The sequence below is a fragment of the Chelonoidis abingdonii genome, chromosome 14 (assembly GCF_003597395.2).
Source record: "Chelonoidis abingdonii isolate Lonesome George chromosome 14, CheloAbing_2.0, whole genome shotgun sequence".
Classification (NCBI taxonomy): domain Eukaryota; kingdom Metazoa; phylum Chordata; order Testudines; family Testudinidae; genus Chelonoidis; species Chelonoidis abingdonii.
Window position 1 is genome coordinate 30,967,356 of NC_133782.1, and position 16,146 is coordinate 30,983,501.

Below are 16,146 nucleotides of genomic sequence, written 5' to 3' on the forward strand. Positions count from 1 at the left end.
CCGCCCAGCAGCTCCCCCTCCCCCCTGCCGGCTCACATTACAACCTGACTACCTGTCCCTCACCTACAGACATCCCCTGCTTTCCCGTTCCCCACACAGACAGTCCCTACTCCATCACACTCAGCATCTCCTACTCAGCTGCCCTTGTGGTGGGGAGCAGCCATGCATGTCACAGGTTTCTCCTTCAACCGAACCTAATTCTAGTGTCTTTAAATCAGCTGGCCAAGAATCAGGCTCCAGACAATGGCTTGTGGGTCTCAGGCAGTTTAATCCGGTGTGGATTTTAATCCTCAGCAGCAGCAAGGGAAAACTGAAAAAGCAGCTCTATGGAGCCCAGCAGCTGTGCTGACAGTAAAAGGGAGCTGGCAGGTGAGAGACAGCCAACCACAGCCCCTGGCCTGCAGCTGGGGCACTGCAGCTTTGAGCACCTATTCCAAGCAGGCATGGATGGCACGGTGGCAAGAACGCCAGCAGGCAGGCTCCAGCAGCAAGTGATGGCAGACATCCCTTAACCTCAGAGGAGGCTTGACCCAGAGGTCCACAGGCCACCATCTCAGTCCTTCTACCTAAGAACTGCCTAGCATATGGCAGTTTATTTGCTTCCCCTCTGACTTCTCACAATCAGCGGCTACAGGATCATGAAATTATGGTTGTCTGAAATCACCATTTGGTGCATGCTCATAAAAATGCCCACCTTCTCCCAACATAGAGTTACAGCAGGTGGACCTGCACCCACATCTCTCCATGATGGTACCAATGAAATGAAGTCCCAGAGGAGCAATCTAGCACCCAAATGTCAGGAGGCACCACAAATTCATTTTCTGTTGCAGCATTAGCACAGCCATGTTGCACAGATGTAGCATTTTCTCTGACTGCTCTCCTCCCTAAGTATGAATGCATTCCATTGTGGGAGTTCATCTATGTCACCAGGCTGAGAGAACCCTTCATGTTCTCAGCAATCAGATTCTGATATGCTGTTTCTGAACAACGTTACATTGAACGTAGTCCATGAAAAGTTGGCAGAAAACACCCACGGGAGGTGTGCCTCTCCTCCAGCACAACAGGCAGGGAGGAGTCTAAGCATGTGTAAGTGGTGACGGGGGGTGGGGGAAGTGGCTGTTAAATCTGCTCCTCCCTCTCTGGGAGCCCACCCAGCCCTCTGCAGCAAGATGGGAGGAGCCATCAATCCCACATCTTACTCTCCTTGAAACCCTGAGTTTTTCACTGAGCAAGTCCTCTAGGAGCTAGGGGTTCTCAAACTGGGGGTCACGACCCCTCAGGGGGTCACAAGCTATCAGCCCCATGGGGCCGACAGGCTGGAGCCTGGCCATCCATGCGGCTGACAGGCCCAAGCCCCTGTTAAAATTAAATTAAATTACTCCTCCCCCTATTTTTAATTTTAAAGGAGGGGGGATGCTTGCTGCATGAAAGGGGCCACCAATACAGAAAGTCTGAGAATCACTGAGCTAGATCCAACACTTGATAGTGCACATTGCTCCCAGACAGAGGGCAGTGCTCAGAGATAGGCCATGGACGGAGACATCCCAGATCTGCAGGGTTATAGGCAGGGCCGGCTCTACTATTGTTGCCGTCCCCAGCAAAAATGTCGCTCAGACTGTGCTGCCCCAAAAATGAATGGAATGCCACCCTAGGCATGTGTTTCCTCCACTGGTGCCTGGAGCCGGCCCTGGTTACAGGCTGCTGCCCCCCAATTCACACTGCCTATAAGTGGGAGGGAAGGCCACAGCTGCACTCAGGATGATCCTTGCAGAGCTTTCCTTGGGGGAGCAGAAGAGAAACGCATGCATCCTCTGCAGACAGTAAGTCCATATTCCTGGATATGGGTGATTTTAGCATCTCATTTCCTACCTTTAATTTTTTTTATTTTTTTTTTTAATTGAAGCTGACTCTTGCAAAGATAGAAACTTCCTGCATGCAGTGGGAGGGCAGAACATCTTGGGAACACCCACTTCTGTGACCATGCCATTAACACATGGCCTGGCACAGCATTTATAGGACCACGCAGGACCTCCATGAAGGCAGCAGGGCTGTGAAATGTGCTAGGAGATGGTGGAAGTGAAATTGGAGCTCCTCAGATAGGGAGCTAGAGAATGACCAGCTCACCTGCCAGGATAAGACAGTCAAAGAGAAGCCTGGACCCTATTTTCCACCTTCTCCTCATTGTCCTGGGAATCCACACCCCAACCAACTGCTTTGAATATCTGGGGCTTGTGTCCAAGAGAGCCCAGAGGCCTCCCAATACCAGCAGGGGGCAGGTGCTGCAGACGTGGAGAAGGAAGAGCCCTTCCAAGCTAAGTTCCCTGTACATTGCACAGCCACAAGGCAGGCAAGAGAAGGGAGCCCCTGCCCCGACCCTGCCAGATTTGCCACAGCCAGGGAAAGGCACCATGAGCTGCTGCGGTAAGAGGGGGCCGAGGGGTAGGTAGGGAGTCCTCTCTCTCCACCACAGCTCTGGTGCAGCCTGCACCCCACACCCCCACCCCCACCCCAAAGCCCGCACTCCAACCCTCTGCCGCAGCCCTGAGCTTGCTCCTGCACCCTGAACCTCTCATCCCCGGCCCCACCCCAGAGCTTTCACCTCTAGCTACAGCCCTCTTCCCCCCACACCCCAACCCTCTGCCCCAGCCCTGAGCTGCACCCCACACCCCTCATCCCCACCCCAGCCAGAGCCCTCATCCTCCCACACCCCAACCATCTGCCCTAGCTCTGAGCCCCCTCCCACACTCCAAACCCCTTGGGCCTACCCCTACCACACATCACCTCCATATTGATGCACATGATTTTTTACATACACGCAAGGAATAAATTTTGTTAAGTGGGAACACTGCTCCCAGGCTCAGGGGCTTCTGAGCCAGAAGCCAGATTCAGCATGGGCACTAATGCTCTCATAAAGCACAAAGGGTTAGGTTAGGAAGCAGACTCAAGGCAAGCTTTGTACGGTGACAGCATTCTTGCCAGGATACCCATGCATGCACACACATGCAGTCTCCCACAAAGCACAACTTCCCAGCTTTGAAGTGCCTTTCCATTCTGAGGAGTCTGTAAAAACACACTTTTCTGCACAGATCTGCTGCCTGTGTATACTGGGGCAGAGCTACAATGCTGGCTACCCAATAAATAATTTTATGCTGCTTTTAACTGCTGTCATCCCTGCAGCATCATCAACTGCTCTAGAGACTTTCCAGCTCATGCATTGTGGGAAATGTTAAATGAACTCCAACCTCTAGGCCACCAGCACAACCCCACTGAAGGCCTTGCCCAGGTGTCACCAACAGCATCATTCCACTCAGAGAACCTTTATTACTGGCAATGGTGCACAAGCAGGACAGTATTCAGCATGGACCGCAGACCCTCAGTGGAGTTTACAGATCTTGCTGGTAAAACCCCTTCTGTACACCCAGTAAATTTGACTGAGAGCCATAAAGAACGTGGAGCCTCACAGTGCCATGTTGTCACTTTTCAGACCAGAACCACAAGGTAACGTCTATACTGCAATAAGACCCACAACACAGCCTTGTCTGGCCAGGTCAGCTGACTCTGCCTTGCAGGGCTTAGGCCACAGGTCTAAAAATTGCAGTGTAGGCATTCAGATTCAGGCTGAAGCCCAGGGTCCAGTCAAAGCCAGAACATCTATACTGCAAATTTTAGTCCCATAAACCCAAACTTGAGTCATCTGACCCAGGATCTGACACCCAGTGCCACAGGTTTTTTTGGTTGCAATGTAGACATACTCAAGATGGTTTACTTAGCATGTGCAGTATTACTAGTTTCAATTGACCATTACTTCAAATTACTATTACTTAAATCCATTTTCCTCACATTCCACAAAGGCTCCACACACTATGGAGGGACAATTATAGCCATGATTCAACCTTCAGCTACTTTTGATGCAGCTTTATCACAAAAGAGAGTGACAATAACATTGTTGTCTGAAAGGAAAAAGATTGTATTTCTGCTGGCCTGATGCACAGCCCTGAGCCTTAACCTGAGAGCTTGGACAACAATGCCACACTCCCGCTGAAACAGGGAGCTGACTTAGGTGTCTTGACTTCTATTTCCATCTCCACCATGAATTCAGTGTGTGGTCTTATGTAAGTTACTTAGACCAAAGTTTTTCACTTAGACACAGGCTTTCCAGAGGTGCTGAGCATCTGCAGCTCCCATAAAGGTTATTAGTCAAAGGCTTAGCACCTCTGAAAAAAATCAAGCATTACATGTCCCAAGTTGAGCACCCACAGACTGAGACACCCCAAAACACAGACCACTTTTGAAAAATGTTGGCCCTCTCCTCCCAGGTCCTGTCATCCACTCAGTACAGTGGATGTCAGATGCCAGAAAAGAGAAAAATTCTCATGTGGCTGCACTCAGCACCCAGTTTCCACAATAACTGACTCAACAAAGTACCCTCTGTGCCTCAGTTCCCTCATCTGTAAAATGGGGATAACAAAAATACCTTATCTCATGGGAGGTTGAGAAACTGAACTAATGTTTCTAGCATGCATTGAGATTCTTGGCTATAGACATCAGTATCCTGCCCGTCTCTGACACTGCAGCAGAGTGTAACCCCTGCTGGGAGATCCTGATAGGGATGACCTTACCCCTAACAAGTGAACCACAGAAACAGATATTTCATATTTTACTGACCAGATTCTCCTCTAGTAAATATTTACCAGGTTGCACAAGCTCATCATGGCAGACAGCCTTTAAATCTGTCTACATTAAGGCCATTTAGCTGGTTTTTAGACTGTAAGCTCTGCAGGGCAGAGACCATCTTACACAGTGCCTAGCAAAATAGGAACCCTGCTCTCTGATGTGTCACTGCACTACACACAGCTTAGTGAGTACAAGCCTTGCTCTGCTTTTGTCGAGTGCACTACATGCCAGGGCACTCACACCAGAGACTCGCACAGTGGAACTGCAGGAGGAATTCTTTCTAAGACCACTCTCTCCATTCTCCATCCCTGTACCTCTCTGGGCTCTATGCTGCATGCTCTTAGGACGGGGCAATAAACTTTGCACACACAGTATGTTGTCTGCAGGATGTGTACTGTGCATTTTGAATTGTTATTTATAAGCCATGTTAAAGCAGCCTTGAGAAGTGAGGGCACTTTATGCAAAGCTGGGTCAATGCTGCCACTGTAAGCTCCTGTTCCCAAGGGCCTAGATTATAGCCTGGACATTAAGTTTCAGCCCTGAGCAGAATTACACGTATAAACTCACATGCAGGGATCTGGGGGGTAGAGGAGGCAGAACAAGTTATGACGATGCCAGGAATACAAGGACACCTGCCATGGCACTAGTCACTAGCCAAATAAGCAGACAGGTGGCAGTAGCACTATGGCCCCACCCCCTCTTCATCTGCTTGCACACCTGGCTCCCAGGACAGGGAGCCCACTTCGTTCCCTCTGGAAGTGAGAAGTCTCCTGCACTCATGGAGGTACTTTGTCCAACTTGGGTAGCTTTTCCCCAGGAGCTTGCTCTGGCGGTACTCTTCATGCTTCCCCCTACTGGGGGTGAGGCTTACAGACACCACACAGCCTGATGAAATTCTTTACCAGGCATACTGTCCATGTGACAGCAGAGGAGCAGGCAGTAAAGGGGCAAGCAACCATTGCAGAGACCCAGGATTTGAAACAGTCAATCTTACATAGATGTACCACAGTCTGTGCCACATTTGAGGGGCTCCCTGACTGTCCGATGCTTTGTAGCCTCCCTTGTACTAGGAAAAAAAAACAACAAACAAACCATGAGACGAAGAGAAGCTAGCACAGAAGGATTAATCCAAGATGGCAGCAGCTGCTCTGAGCCTAGAGCCTCAGCCTGCACCTGAGGCTCTATAGAAACATGGGCAGTTGAGAACATTGAAGCAAAATCTATTGTCCTCTGGGTTTAACAAGTGCCCTTCACGGAGCAATGGTTCCCATCTCCAGCTGCAGCCACTGCAGCCCCTTAGAAGTAATGTTTCCACCCCTCGGGCAATAACGTTATTCTACCATATAATCCTTCACCCTAGGGACCCCACCATATCGCTGGCAAAGCACTTCCCGGTCAAGCCCACATTTCTAGGGGCTCCGAACTGATTTTTGAAGTTACTCTTTGAGAAGACAGTTCTCATTATTCTCATCCCAAAAGCACTGGAACATCCTGGAACCACTGGGAGAGAATCCCTCCAGCCGGAAATGCTGTGAGGAAATGCTCTGTGGCAACTGTCCTCATGCCTATGTGTGTCATGTATTCTAGCATGTTTTAAGAGTCACTTGAGCTGGTGTCCCTCGTTACCAAACAGAGGGTACTGCTAGCAGGTTGCTGTCTGGATGTTCATTTTGGAACCTCTCCCCACTCCCTTCATTTTCTCATCCTTCCAAGCACTCTGCAAAGCTTGTTCCAGCTGTTGAGGAAGGTGTGGGTCAGGGGCGCACATTCATGGGCAGGCTTGTGTGTATGTTTAGGTCGTAATATGTAATGCGCAGGCTACACGTCAAGAGCTCTGGATATGCACCTATTATAGAACTTCAAACCTTTGAAAAGATAAATGAAATGTTCTGAAAAGTGGTTACTGAGAAGCAGCCCTTCTTACTCTAGACTTGCCCCAATGAGCATCAGAGTCAGATGACTTTATTAATTGAAGTTTTATTGCTTTTAACTCCTGTCAGACCTGCAGAGTCAACAACGCTTGTCCAGAAGAGGCAGCTGGATTCCTTGGCAACCAATTTTCTTGAAGATGCCTAAGTTCCAATTGGTAAGACCTGTACAAACCCAGGGAAGGCTAATGGGAATGCACAGGTGTCACAAAGGCAGACTGCAGTACTTTCATTACTGGAGAAAGAGCGAGCCCAGATTGGGGAATTATGCAGAACCGGTGGTGTGTACATCTTTTCAATCATAAAACCGAGCACATATGATCTGCAGCTAGCGATGAAGGGATGATAAACATGGAGCTCTGGGAGGCCATTTTTACAGAATCCCCTTTCCAACAGAACCTAGCCCATTGCAAGCCCTGAAACCCTCAACAGGAAGCATTATGCTCTCACACTCCTCTCTGCTGGAGAATTGCTGTGCCCCTCCTGGCAGCTAAGAGGTGCACAGCACATTGGCCATGCTTTGGATCCATGGGGAACCCCTCAACTCACCCCAACATCTCACCTCTCCAATCCAAAGCGTATGTGGCAGAAACACCCACAGGTAACGCCAGTTACCACCAAGAATGCTGATCATTAGAGACACCTGCAGCCAGTCCACAGGCTCACAGAGATGAATAGACAGCCATCTGACCAGCTCCTGCTAATCAGTGAAAGAGGAGTGGGCAGGCAGCACTAGTGACTGACAACCTCTATTTAGATGCTCTGTGGCTGCCATCACCATGGCATCCCCCCCTCCCCACAGCCCAGGGGTGGGGTGTGGCAGACAAGTTATCTCCATTTTACAAATGGGGAATGACACCCAGAGAGGTACAGTGACTTGCCCAGATCTCTTTGCCCAGCATCTTTGCCCAGCATCTCAACAAGTCCTCGGCACATCCCACTCAGAGATGGGACAGGCTTACCAGGATCACACCAAGATGGCTTCCACAGCTCCCCTCAGCCCTCACCCAGTAAAGATGGTCACCTGTTGCTCCATTACAGCAGCCCTCATCTCACTGGGATCCATCCTCTCCCTCACGTGGCTCTCATCTACTTCAAGTCACTGGGGACATCAGGACAGCATGGATATTGGCTGGCCATGCTCAGATGACCACCCTCCTTCATATCAGGCATGAGCAGCACCATTTCCATGAGCAGTGACTCAGAGTGGCAGCTGAAACCAGGAAAATCAAGGAGAGGCTGGTGGGGAGAGTGAAGCACTAAGAGCTTAGCACCTCTCTAACATCACCGTCAGCTCAGCAGGGGAGCTTGTGGCCCCAGTGTCTGCCTGCATTTCATAAAGCAACTGGACACACAGCCACAGAACTCCCTTTCCAGCGATAGCTGCCCAGAGCACTGCACCCTCCCTCCTGTCAGACTTAGGCATAGCACTCAGAGCCTGCAGGACTCATTATTGTAATCCGTTACACCTGGGTATGAAACCACCATCCTTGAAAAAGCTACATTAAATTAAACATGCAGCCATCCACACAGCACCACAGGCAGCAGAAAGCCACTTTATATGCTGGCTTCCTGTGGGATACCAGGGCAAATTCAAGAGCTCAGTCCTCATCTCTCAAACACTTCATGGGACTGGCCCAAGCTAACTCCAAGAGTGGCCAACCCAGCTACATTCCAGTGATTCGAGGTAACCATTGCCCTCCAGAACTAGGCTTGTATGTGTGTAGAAAATACTCTCTCGATGACTGGCCCACGAATCTGTAACTGTCTATCGAAAGATCAGGGTGACCACAAACCTCAGTGTCTTCACAGATAACTGCAAGCGCTGCTCCCGTCAGCCTGCCCACAATAACACCACACCAAGAACAAACAGCGCCAGGCCTGACTGGCTGGAGCAAGGACAGTGAAACATATATGGCTTCATGTGCTCAGACGTGTATTCTGGGAAATGCTCAAACATACCCCGTGAAGGGCACCACACAGGAACCAAGACAGATCAATAAAAAAAGTAGGTTTTCCAAACCTTTAAAAGATAAACTAAAAAAGAGCAGCACACTGTACACACACACACACACACAACATATTTTCCTTCCTGGCTTAAGCAAGCACTGAGTATTGGATCCAGACAGTTACCTAAGAATCTCAGAAAGAACTCCATTCTTCTCTCTTCCCAGATATTTAACAAATACACACAAAGCATTTAATCACTATTTTGTAAAAAAAAAAAAAAAAAAAAACAAGAACATTAAATTTAAAACCCATGTTAATTCAGCATTATGTTTCAGGTGTTTACATGCACAAAAGCCAGGAAACTCAAGGCTATGGTTTCCATAGGAATAGAAGTACTAACTCCTCATAAGTAGCAAAGCACTGATGTTTATTTCTGTAGGTAGGGTTAACCTTAATGACTTATTATATATGTGCAAAGAGCAGAGTTAAGAGTTCTAAGAACCAATCACTTGGAATTTCCTGACTTCTGGGCAGATAAAACTTCACCCAGAACCTAGTGCTGGCCTCATTTTGGGATGGAATGTACATTGTGTGGGTTTGTGTGTGCCTAGTGGCTGTACTTAAGAAATTCACTCTGGTTTCAGAGAGACTACCTGTTTGAGCAAAACTGTCAATATGTAATAAGGAGAACACACCTGGAACCAGTTACAATGATGCCAGAAATAGTTTAAGTGAGCTCAATGTGTATATTCACTCAAAAGGGCACATGCAAGTGGAGGAGAGACCATAGAACCTCCAGTGTAAATGAGAGTAAGTGACCAACCCCAATTTTTCAGTTTCCTCCATGGCTTGCGAAGAGAGAGGTTTAATACAACAAAGGACAATTTGCTTCCTAAATCCTCATGACAAATGTAGGTTTTTAATAAATACACATGGGTCAAAATTCTTGAAAGTAGCCACTGGTTTTGGGTGCCAATTAGAGACACCTTGAGTCTAAAATTCAGGGAGGTTCCCATCAATTTCAGCCGGAGCTGGGAGCGCTCACCACTTCAGAGTTTTATCCAAGGTGTCTCAAGTTGAGCACCAAAAATAAGGCACCTAAAATTTCCAAGAGACCCTCTCAAGTTAGGGTTTTTTCCTTTAACAACTCACCCCCACACCCTCTCCCTGTTTGTGTCACAGTGTTTCCTCCTGAGCTAGAGTGGTATCCCAGCACACCTGCCCCATGTCCCCTCACAGCATATCCTAGAGCAGCTGTCTCACATTCACTTACCTATCAGATTGGAAATAAGACACACATTTTTAACTAGGATATAGAAGGAGGTCAGACCAGATGATCTAATGGTCCATTTCAGATTGAGAATCTACTGTCCCTCTCTACTTTCTTCTCTTTTGCTGGAAGAGTCTAGCACCCTTTGGAATAAGCAGGGATGTCTGCATTGTGCTGGTAGTGCTCCTAGTACGGAAGATTCCATTGCACATCCATTTTGGACACTCAGAACAACTCTCCTTTGGGGTGAAGCTTTCCCAGTCTGGGCTCAGTCCTAAGAGTCATTGGTTGATTGGTTTTTTAACGTGAGCAAACTGGGCTCCAAAACTCACAGGACTTTGGGGGTCTCAGAAATTTGCTATACCCTCACACATTCCTCAGTTCCATCTGCAAAAAGACGTTTCCGTGGCAAGGATGCAGCCACCCAAAAGTGACTCAAGAAGCTGCTGTTCTGTAATCCCAACCTGGCTGAGAGCTGTCTCAAGGCAGACATCCAAGAGAGTTCCAGCCTCTGGCCCCATCCAAGTCCATCCCTCCCAGTGAGCTACTGGCTGGAGAGGGTTACATCTTAACATCACAGAATTAAAAAAAAAGAAAAGAAAATTAAAAGCTAAAAACTGTTAATGCAACAATAAGACTGTGCAGTCAAAGTTAGGGAGAAAGGCAAATTGTGGAAATTAGGGATCCTATAGCAACTGTAATATACTAAATATTAACAAAAATAAATTGAAGTACATGAAGAATGAGAGAGATGAATGGCAAATACAACTTGCATGCAGCAGGGACCATATAACGCCACTGTGAGATGCTTATGGTTGGCATGTCTTGACTTTTATTTACTGTCACTGTGCAACCTGAACACTGCATGTACTCACACTAGGAACATAAACTGGAACTAGTGGCCTCTCTGCACAACTTTTAGAAACAGCACATTGTGATTAAAAACAAACTCCATTGGCATGCAGCTTTCTCCACACACACTATTGAACTCACCCTCACTTGCCTCCATATTTAGAATGGCTAGGCAGGTTTGCTCCTCCCATTGTTCCTCATTTCACAGTGGAGCTTACACCCATTGCAAACCAGGTATTATTGCCTCTGGAGAATACAACTCCCCAAGCAGTAAGGAAACAGTTTCTGGCTGAAGCACAATGGCCAACTGCCTCACTTCCTTCATGGAAAGGGGCCTTACATTGGTGAAGGGATGAACATCCCTATATGCTATTAACTAAATAACGTCATTCAAGTGCCTACCTCTCCTTGAAGCTTTTGGGGCTCAATCTCAACAGGTGAGGTATGCCTCCTACCAAAGGCACAGTACCCTCAATTCTCACTTACTTCCCCAGGGAGCTCACAAACTGCTGGAATAGCACCCAGGAAACATTCTCCTACCTGACCATCAAGTGCCTGTCTTGAGCATTAAAACCCAAGAGCAGAGTTGAAAGCAGTTCCTCCGGGCACAACCACATCATCAATATTAAATAAATAATAATAGCCACATACTGTTCGATTGCTAGACTGCATGCTAGATAATCCCATACAAGGGAAAATTGAGATGGTTGGATGCATTGTCCTAACACATAGATAGAAAATATTCTACCAGCCTGAAATATTAAGGGAATCTGAGATTTTTTGATTTTGGAGATGTTTTTTAATATCATGAGCTTACACACACACAAGTTTTTTGCATTTCTCTGAAGACTCATTCTTTTGTAACAATGTCAGCAAGATTGTCCCCAACTCTCTCACTCAGTTAGCCATCTAGAAATTCCACTGCAAGCTCTTTAGGGCAGGCATTGCTATCCCCAGGTGCCTGTAGAGACTTGGCACACTGGGACCCCCATGCCAGTCAGGACCTTGGGGCAACCACCAATATACTAACAAACTGCAATAATATCTAGTGTACAGTACCATCGCTTTGGGGGCAAAGGTAACTCTGATTTTCTATTATTTGTCAAAGAGCCTAGAGGAATATTTTTTTGAGGTGTCTTAAATCAAAATAGGCCACCATTGTATCCATGGGTGGTTGTTACTAAACGCCCACAGGTTACTCCCTTTGTGGAGTTTGCTTTCTGCACTTCATCCAGCTTGGACACTGGGCACTTCCACATCCTGGCAGCAGCTCTCTCTCTGCTTCCAGGTGGTAGCACAAGGCTGCAGTATCTGCCTTTCAAACATTTCAGTGGAGGGTTAAAATCTACCTCCCTGAAAGCAAAGAGAGCTTTCACTCTTAATTAAAGTAATAATTAAAAATCCCTTCTACTCATGTAAGGCTCTGTTGACCTCTGGACAGAATCCAAGTTTAGGGCTCACAGGAAGCAGTGTTCCTTTAAGACAACTTCAGAGAATGTCTTAGGAACCAGCCTGCTTCCCTTGTACCCAACACACCAAATCCACATTCCTTTATTAATGGATCACCAGGAACAGGAGCCTGATCAATCCTTCCCTCTCCCCTTTTCAAGAGCAAATCTCTCCTCGAAATCGATGTGCAAGATACTAGCTCTTATCTCCAAGAACTCAGGCCAGAACCCCACAAGTTCATACAAAAGCACAAAAGCCCCTGAGTCAACAGTCTCGTTGCTTTGCAAGGCCAGAAGTCTAGCTGCTACCCTCTTTAAAATGAGTTAGTATGCATGAGCAAATGACTTTAGAAATAAGATACCATTAAACAAAATACTTTGTATCATCTACCTGTAAAACTTTACGTCCCTGGAGAAGTTATTATGGAGAAAATATTAAGACTCCCTCGAGGGATATTAATCTTAAAAATTATGAAACCACAATTCTAGGGAAAGAAATTTAGGCATTTGTTTCTCATTCAGAGATGCAACAGTGCAACATAAAGAACATCTCCATTTCTGAACACCAACAATTCACTGAGTCACTAGAAATCAGCGGAGTGCAAAAAGATACACATTATTGGATCTAGCAACATTGACAAAGGGCCCAGAAAACTACTGAAATCAACTACTAATGAAGACTGGTAGCACAGAAAGAGTCTATTTCCTAATTCTGACACATAAGAGAATGGAAAGAAGGGTTAATGTAACTAGTTAAATAAGGCACAGTTCTCTCCACCTAGCAAACTGCTATATAACACACCGAAATAGATAGTGACAAAGCTTAATGACACCCTCCAAAAAGGACATACTTTAGTCACACACCACAGAAAAACGGTGCAAAAAGTTAGCTAATTTCAGAGGGTCAAGCTAGTTAATTGTTAACGCAGATGCAGTGACCCCTGAAAAGAAACGGCTACTTTCTGAGAAATACTGCAATCCATGGCTGTGTTTAGATGCTTTGGATGTTATGAAAAACAGAAAGCAACAGTTTCAAGGCATTGTCTGCAGATCCCAATAAGTGAAGAACCAAGCTTGCATTGTCAGTCAATTTAAAATATTACTTTTTATTTTGCAACATTTTAAATGCTATTACATAGGGCAGGAGTTGGCAACCTTCAGCATGCAGCCCATCAGAGTAATCCACTGGCAGGCTGCAAGACATTTTGTTTATGTTGACCATCCGCAGGCATGGCCCCCCACAGCTCCTATTGGCCACGGTTCACCGTTCCCAGCCAACGGGAGCTGCAGGGGGCCGTGCCTGCAGATAGTCAACGTACATCGGCCTGCCAGTAGATTACTCTGATGGGTCACATGCCAAAGGTTGCCAACCCCTGACATAAAGTGTCCACAGAGGTTTTGCTGAGACGTAATCCTAATAATATTGCATACTATATCATACTTTAGACCTTCAAAGTGTTATAGAGACATCATTAACTTTCAACACATCTCTGCTATGTGCACACACACTCCTTATAGGAGGAGAAACTAAGGCACAGATTATGCAAGTGACACATCCAAGGCCCCAGAGGGAGTTGCTGATCTTTCCTTAGCAGGTGATTTTAAAAGGTTGCTCATTTACTTAAATTTATTTAACCTTCAACATCTCAAAACTAAAGAGAAGACAGTATTAAAAGCCAGTACTGGAAGAACAATTTCTCTACCAAGTCAGTGAGGAGGACACCTGCATATGGCAGCTCCAAACAGAACTAGAGCAGAGGGGGCAGCACCTACAAGTGAACCAGCCAATTTTCTCCAAGAGAGATTTATTTCTTGTGTAAAAGCGTAAAGTTTGAAGCATTTATGGTGCTGGGTGGTCCAAAATTAACTGCCTTCTGGAGAAGAACATGACAGAGATGCCACCTGAATGAAGTAAACAAGAGACTAAAGACAGCACTGGAGCAGCTACATTCTTATCTATAACATGGATATGATTGTGGGAACAACGTTAACATGCTGAAGTGGGATCACATGAGAATTGCTCAACCTTCCCTCTCATTTTGCTATATTCTAACCAACCTGACACTGACAATTCAGCAATATGAACAGTGCCACCTGCCAAGCAACTGTAAACCTGTAAATGAAAGGCTTTGAAATGAGACACAGTCTGGGAGTACTACCCTTAACAGTCAGGCCATTCCCAAAGACAGCACTTCAGTGACGCCAGCAATTACAGAGAAAGGAATCAGAGCCTTCTATATAGGTGCATGTGATAATCTAACCCTTATGCATCACCATTCAATCTGTTCTGCTACTCTACTGACCTAATAATAGGAACCCAACATTCTTTAGCCCCAGAAAGCATCTGCTATGTTTCCTAAAGAGGGGAAGGAGGAGACTATGTTTTTGCAAGAAGTGTCTCAACTCACTCAGGAAATAAACCGAGCACTTTCCTACCAAAGTTAGTAAAAGGATTTCCCACATCAAAGGCCAGCAGCTGTCCCAGCAAGACCAGCTCCTTGTGCCTTGACAGAGTCTGTGTATTCATCCTCCTCAGCTACTAACTTTACTGTGAGTTTAGCACAATAGTCAGGAAAGTAAATTGATAAATAGAGAAAACCTCAGTCGTTAAGTGTGCCACTAGCCAGCAATATCTCTATATTGTCTGTAGGTCTCTCTCTGACTTCTCGGAACGTTTACCCTAAGAATCCTACTGATCAACACTAAAATCTATTCTGATTATCAGTAAAGTCACTGGTAAGGATACAGATAATTCCACAAAGTAATCACCAAAATGATTAGGATTAAAGCTTTGTAACATAACTGCTAGCTAACCCTGAGATGACTGCAGCATGAATGAGATGTGACTCTAATGTGCCAGTGATGCCATTCCGTTGTGACATGGCTGCAATGTCACAACAGATCTGTGTCTGCTTTGCATACAGCAAGAGAGGCAGAACAGATTAGATGCTTCTGTAAGAAGGGTTGCTCCTTAATAGCATTCATTTATTTCTCCTAATCAATACAAGGTGGAAGATGACCTTGCTTGCCATAGGTCAGTTGGCAGGAAGCCCTTAAAGATGGTACCCTGGCCTTTGAAGGGGTTTCTCTGCTAGCCTTACAGTTTAAAGATTTAATTATTAATTTACTTTGCTATAATTCTAACCAAAATACAGAATAGACAGCCAGAAATGTTGCACTGCCGATCCTCTTCGGATGTAACTATTAAATAGCTTTGCCATAGCAGTGTCTTGAATCCATACATATGTTCAAAGCAGCCCTCTTCACCATCCTACTCAGGTAGCATGGTACCCAACATCTGCTGGCATATCTAATTCCTAACTACTGGTTGGTAAACAAAGATCCTAAATCTCATCAGTTGCCCTAGACCCATACATACAACCACAGCGGATACTTTACATAAGATTGTACTGACTCTGGACACCACCTGCTTTCACTTCCAACTGTAGCATACTTCCTATGAGGGTCACTGGCTCCGATTTTCTGTATGATGCCATCCGGGCCCGCAGTGCCCCGTGTCACTACACACGGGCTCACTTTGGAGGGACTGCCCAGGGCCATGGTATCAGGCTGGTTTCACATCGCACTATGCCAGTCACAGAGCCCCCGTGGCAGGGGCACACTTCGGGCTCGTATACTGCCGGAGAATTGCAGCCCCCCGCCCCCAACGGCCAACAAGGGATGCCCGCACCTGGCGGCCCGCGGGCAGGTGAGCGCGCAAAGCTCCGCGGCAGGAGGGCGGGCTGCCCCCGCACCTACCAACCAGGCTCGACCCAGCTCCGGCCAGGGATCGTCCCGTGCGGCGGGCCGGGGCTGCGGGAGGGCGGAGCGCTGGCCGCGGGCCACAACTTCTGCGGGGCAGACGGTCCCGCCCCCCTCACAGCAACCGCTGCCGGGGGGAGGGGAACAGCCCCGGGGAGCGCCCGCAACACAACGCGCCAGGCCGGGCCGCGCCGCCTGCACAGGTGTGACCCGTCCGGCCGGGCCGCAGCCCAAGGACGGAGCCCCCCGCCATGGCCGAGCC

General features: G+C 47.1%; 1 protein-coding gene across 20 annotated transcripts in view; it reads right to left on the reverse strand.

Moving 5' to 3' along the window:
- CHD6 (chromodomain helicase DNA binding protein 6) overlaps positions 1 to 16,146 on the reverse strand; it is a 208,712-nt gene that overhangs the window by 192,253 nt on the left and 313 nt on the right. The window lies entirely within an intron of this gene.